Consider the following 6,665-nt stretch of genomic DNA (forward strand, 5'->3'; position numbering starts at 1 on the left):
GGAGAGTGTTGATATGATGACGATTCCGTCCGAGCCGTTGAAAACCTGAAATTAAATGAAACAGAAACAAAGCAATGGAAATAGAAAATAAAGGTCAAAGGGAAATAAATAAAATACCAAGTGGGTTGCCTCCCACTAAGCACTTGTTTCAAGTCATTAGCTTGACATTGTTGCTCGATTAGGATTAACCGGGGTCGTGACACTCCTTGATCTCATCATTGGCCGATGATGGATCAATCAAAAATATCACTTCTCTTTCATCTTCTCTTTCTTCAGCCAGATATGGCTTTACACGCTGTCCATTCACTGTAAAAGAGTTTCCGGTTCTGTCCCACAGGACTATGGCTCCGTATGGCTTGACTTCCTTTATCGTGAAGGGTCCTGACCATCTTGAACGTAATTTTCCTGGAAAAAGCTTAAGACGAGAAAAGAAGTACCTTACGTTAGGAGCAAAGGTTCTATGAAGAATCTTTTTATCATGATATGCTTTAGTCTTCTCCTTGTAGATCTTCGAGTTTTCATAAGCATTGTGTCGGATTTCTTCTAACTCGTGCAGTTGAAGTAGTCTTCTTTCTCCAGCTGTTTTCAGATTCATGTTCATCTCCTTGATAGCCCATTACGCCTTATACTCGAGTTTTACTGGAAGGTGACATGCTTTTCCATAAACTAGGTTGAATGGTGTTGTTCCTAATGGTGTCTTGAAAGCTGTTTGAAATGCCCATAATGCATCGTCAAGCTTTGTAGACCAATCTTTGCGATGAACTGCAGTTGTTTTCTGCAAAATAGACTTGATTTCTCTGTTTGAGATTTCTACTTGACCGCTGGTTTGGGGATGGTATGGAGAAGCAACTTAATGCATAACTCCATTCTTTCAAAGAAGATTCTCGAAAACTCTGTTGATGAAGTGCGATCCTCCGTCCCTTATCACAATTCTAGGAACTCCAAAACGTGGGAATATCACAGATTTAAACAGCTTCATGACAACTTTCGCATCATTGGTGGGACTAGCGACTGCTTCTACCCACTTAGAGACGTAGTCTACTACTACTAAGATGTATTGGTTTCCAAAAGAAGTAGGAAAGGGTCCCATAAATTCTATTCCCCAGACATCAAAAATTTTGACTTCGAGAATCAAATTTTGAGGCATCTCATTCCTTTTGCTTATGTTGCCCATCCTTTGGCATTTATCGCATCGCGATATATAAGCTTGAGTATCTTTGAACAAAGTAGGCCACCAGAAACCAGCTTGTAAGATTTTTGAAGAGGTTTTGAAGATTGCGAAATGTCCTGCGTAAGACGAGCTATGACATCCGAATAAAATTCCTTCTATCTCTTCTTCAGCCACGCATCTTCGGAATAACCCATCAGCACATCTTTTATAGAGATAGGGTTCATCCCAAAAATAATGTCTTACTTCTTTCAGAAACTTTTTCTTCCTATACCCGAAAAATTGCGGGGGCTCTACATCAGCTGCTAAGTAATTTGCTATGTGCCTAAACCATGGGGTGTTGAAAGTATCTGCTCGTCGCATGAGTCGACGTGGTGGTGCGGTATTAGCATTGGTGGGGGTAGTATCTATTGCATATATCTTTTCTTCAGGCAAACTGTCATTTAAAGGCAATCTTTCTTCAACTCGAATTCGTGAAAGATGGTCTGCAGCTCCATTATCTGCTCCTTTCCGATCTCGAATTTCGATATCGAATTCTTGCAGTAGGAGGATCCATCTTATCAACGGAGGTTTAGCGTCTTTCTTAGACATTAAATACTTGATTGCAGCATAATCAGTATGAACTATGACCTTAGATCCTACGAGATAAGAACGAAATTTCTCAAAAGCAAATACGACAGCTAAGAGTTCTTTTTCTGCTGTAGCATAATTGCATTGAGCTTCGTCTAGAGTTCTGCTTGCGTAGTAGATTACGTGCAGTTTCTTATCTTTTCGTTGGCCAAGCACTGCTCCGACTGCATAGTCACTTGCATCGCACATGATTTCGAATGGGAGTTCCCAATCAGGTGCTTGCACGGCAGGAGCGGAAACAAGGGCTTGTTTGATCTTATGAAACACGGCTAAGCACTCATCATCGAACTCAAAGTTCGTTTCCTTGCAAAGCAAACGCGTAAGAGGTCTAGCTATTTGAGAAAAATCTTTTATGAATCGCCTATAGAATCCTGCGTGTCCTAAGAAACTACGGATGCCTTTTACGTTTGTGGGTGGTTGTAGGCTTGTCATGACTTCGATTTTGGCTTTGTCAACTTCAATACCTTTTCTCGAAATTCTATGCCCAAGCACGATTCCGTCTTGTACCATGAAGTGACATTTTTCCCAATTTAATACTAAGTGCTTATCTTCACATCTTTGCAGAACTTTACCAAGGTTGCCTAAGCATTTTTCAAAAGAAGTTCCATAGACAGAGAAATCATCCATGAATACTTCCATGAAATCTTCAATAAAGTCTGTGAAGATTGACATCATGCACCGCTGGAAGGTAGCAGGTGCATTACACAATCCAAAAGGCATATGTCGGTAAGCGAACGTGCCATATGGACAAGTGAATGTCATTTTTTCTTGATCCTCCGGTCGAATAGGAATTTGGAAAAATCCGGAGTATCCATCAAGGAAGCAATAGTAGGGGTGATTAGCTAATCTTTCTAGCATTTGATCTATGAAGGGAAGTGGAAAATGATCTTTCCTAGTTGCTGCGTTCAGTTTCCGGTAATCGATACACATAAGATGTCCAGTTACTGTTCTTGTAGCGATCATTTCATCTTTATCATTTTTAATGACAGTGACTCCTCCTTTCTTCGGAACAACATGAACTGGGTTAACCCAAGTGCTATCTGAGATAGGAAAGATTATTCTAGCTTCTAAAAGCTTCATAATCTCCTTCTTGACAACATCCATGAGATTAGGGTTCAGTCTTCTTTGACTTTCGATTGAGTTTTTAGCATTATCCTCTAGATTTATCTTGTGCATACAAAGATCTGGGGAGATTCCAGGTATGTAATCAAGTGAATATCCTAAGGCTTTTCTATGCTTTCTCAGCTCAGTCAACAGCATTGTGGTTTCTTCTTCCGTCAAACCAGAGTTTATTTTGACAGGATAAGTAGAATTTGGTCCAAGGAAGGCGTACTTAAGTCCGACTGGAAGAGGTTTAAGCTCGACTTTAGGGGCTTTAAGCTCGCTCCAAGGATCATTAATTGCTGCAGCAGTGTCTTTAGGAGGTGTAAGAATGTTTGTTTGGTCCTTAAGATCTAGATAGTGTAGAGGTTTCCTATAAGTTTCGGATTTATCAAGCATACGTGCGCACTCACTCGAAATTTCTTCAAGGAAATTGCGTTCGTCTTTTGCGGGTGAAAGCGTCACACTTGAAGGGTCGTCTAGAAGCAGATCTTCATAGACTTCCTCAATAATTCTGTCTAACTCATCAACCCAACAAATTTTGCCATCCAAAGTTGGTTTATCGAAACTTTTGTTCATGTCAAACTGCATAACTAGGCCAGCTAGATGAAGGTCAATTTTTCCTTCAGGAACATTGATTATGGCTCCGGCTGTAGATAGGAATGTTCGTCCAAGAATAAGTGGATTCTTAGGTTCTTTTTCTAGTTCTAGAACTACGAAATCAGTAGGTATGGAACATTTTTCGATTTCTACAGGAACATCAATTAGGATACCTACAGGTTGTCTAACAGAACGATCAGCTAGTACTAAAGAAATTTTAGTGGGCTTGAAAGTGTGATGTTCTAAACGTTTTGCTACTGAAAGAGGCATCATGTTTATGCTCGATCCTAAATCACAGAGAGCACGCTCAAAAGCGACATCATTGATGGTGCATGAAAGTACAAAGCTTCCAAGATCGTTTTTCTTTTCAGGGATTGGGCTTTGCAGGATATAGAACTACATTCATGGGTTATCATCATAACGCCTTCTTCAAGAATTTGTTAGAATACCCTTCATGTATTTTCTTAAAGCAGGAATCATAGCACAAGCTTCTACGAAAGTTAATCTCACATTTAATTGATCGATTAACTCTTTCAGCTTAGCTTTTTCTTTCTCTTTCTTAGGAGCTCTTAAGGCTCTAGGATATGGAGGTTTAGGTTTATAGACACGAGTTGGTGGAGGTGGAATCGGGTCTTCTCCAAGGATTTCCCGGGATGAATCTTCTCTTACTTCTTCTCCATCTTTTTCTTCTACCACTACTTTTTCAACATCTTCATTCGTGATTCTTTCTTTTTCTTTCTCCTTTTCCTTACCCTTTTCCTCATCTTCGGGATCTTTAGGAAATTCAGGCTCTTTGTAAGCTAATCCACTCCTAAGTGTGATAGCTTTCACATGATCAAAGGGATCTGCTTCACTTGAGCTTTCGAAAGAATTTTCACTTGGTTCCTCCTCAGGTTTATCTAAGTTTTTAGAATTGGTTTTGACCATCATTCTAAGGAGGGTGGAAAATTTTGCATCGAAATCCTCTTGCATCATTTTTAGTTCAGATCTAAGATCACTAATCTCTTGAGACCTAGATTTTTCAAGCTCTGAATTCTTTTTGTTTAGGTTTTCAGCTTCAGAAGAGGGAAAACTAGGATAGGGAACATGATTAGATTGAATAGCCAAGATTGGTTCGGAAGGTGGTTTCCAGTTAAGCTTGGAAGACAGTTTCCCGCGGTCAGAAGGCTCGTGACTGCGGTGAAACATGTCTTGGCCGCGGTCCGGATGAATGGACCCGCGGTGAATGGAAAATATTGAATTTGATAGACTTCTGCAGTGTTAACCATCCCTTGACCATAAGAATCCATTGGGTTGTCCCAGCCATCAAAGTTACACGTATTGTGTAGCCTATTTGGTTGTTGCAATCCAAGATGACTCATTATGTGACATAGACACTTTATAACTTCCGAAATTTCTTTTTTCTTCTCAGGAAGTGCAGAATTACCAAAGGTTACTTGATTTCGGATGCTGTTTCCTAAATTTTTAATGAAAAAGTGAGCATCTTCTACAGATCTAGTTGTGAAATCTCCATTACTTGCTATGTCGAAAGAGTGTCGTAACTCTGGAGTTATACCGCGATAGAAGATACCCAGCAGGTATTCCTCGGTATATCCATGGTGTGGACAATCTCTTTGGTATTCCCTAAATCTTTCTCAAGTATCTAAAAGATCTTCATCTTCTTTTTGTTTATAAGTTCTTATCTTCTTTCTTAAGATATTTGAACGATTTCTAGTGTAAAAACGATTTTGGAAAGCAGTTCTACACGCTGCCCACGTTTTTAGTGAAGCAGGTGGCAAAGATTTTAGCCATTTGCTGGCATTATCTCTAAGAGAGAATGGGAAAAGACTACACTTGTGGTAATCCCCATTTGCTGTAATGGTTGCACATAATTCTTCGAAAGTCTCGATATGGTTTATCGGGTTTTCGAATGAATAGCCAGAGAATTGATTTTGTTGAACTAAATGGATATGGGGTACCTTAATTTCGGTTTTGCCATCCTCTGGTAAGGCTGGTTGAATAGCTCTTCGATCTCCCATGAAATTTTCGACTGAATCGAAACTTCCAATCAGTTCATCATCATCTTTGTGTTTGACGGATCCGATTAGCTCATTGTCATCATAAATCGGTTCTTCAATCTCGTCATCAGTCAGGTCATCATCGCTTGGATCACCATCCACACGATTTGGTGGATCACCAAGAGTTCCGGGAACATGTTCCCGGTCTCTCATTGCAGAGAAACCTGAAAAATTCAAAAGAAAAAGTAAAAGTAAACAAGTGTTCTAATAGATTTAAGCTGGGATTCGCAACGAAACAAATCAAAGTCCCCGGCAACGGCGCCAAAAACTTGATGCGAGCAAAAGCGGGGTTTGTTGTTTTCGTTTTACTAAGCTTCAGGTTTTAAATTTATAACCCCTAAATGTCTGCAAGTGCACAGATGTGCGCTATAGTACTTAGGGTATCGATCCACAAAGACTTAGTTGTTTCAGTATGAATTCGCGGCTACGCTTAAATCAGATTAGAACTAAACAGTTTGGGTTTTGGTTTTGGGTTTTGGTTGTCACTAAATCTAAACTAGAAAGCTAAAGTATGAAGTGTTTCACCCTATTTCTCTTACTCTTGCTTTCTCTCTCTCTCACTCCCTTTATCTTTGTCCCTCATTTGCTCCTTCTCGTTTCCTATCTCCCTCTTCCCATCCTTCTTTCTCATTTTCTCTACCTCTTTCTCCATCCCTCCTTGTCTCTTGTTGTCTCTCCCTCTCCATATTTCTCTTCCTATCTTTCTCCCTCCCTCTCAATCCTCCCTATCTCTCTTATTTTTTCCCTCTCCCTCTCTCTCTTTCCCTCACCTTCTCTCTTTCTCCAAGCTGGCCTCCATCTCTCTCTCTATTGATCTCTGATTCCATCTCCATCTCTACCACTGCTTTGACCAAATCATTACTCAGTAAGTCAGAGACAAGTCATCTTCTCCTCATCATCTTCCTCTTTCTACTTTTTTTCTTCTTCATCGCCTTCATCTTCTTCGTTCACTGCGACTTCATCTTCTTCGTTCACTGAGACTGCATATTTTTCTGGTTTACCTTAGTCTTTTATATCAATTAAATACATGTACCTGAAAACTTTAACTCCCTCTCTCTCTCTCAATTCAATCTGTCCTCCCTATCTTTCTCTCCTCTCCCTCTTTCTCT

General features: G+C 40.0%; 1 non-coding gene across 1 annotated transcript; it reads left to right on the plus strand.

Annotated features, from left to right (window-relative positions):
- Positions 1-5,089: 5,089 nt before the first annotated feature.
- Positions 5,090-5,197, plus strand: LOC112086969. The gene has a single exon (XR_002899818.1). It is a non-coding gene; the product is annotated as a small nucleolar RNA R71 (small nucleolar RNA).
- The last annotated feature ends 1,468 nt before the right edge of the window (positions 5,198-6,665 follow it).

Source organism: Eutrema salsugineum, unplaced genomic scaffold, assembly GCF_000478725.1.
Source record: "Eutrema salsugineum unplaced genomic scaffold, Eutsalg1_0 scaffold_2, whole genome shotgun sequence".
NCBI lineage: Eukaryota > Viridiplantae > Streptophyta > Magnoliopsida > Brassicales > Brassicaceae > Eutrema > Eutrema salsugineum.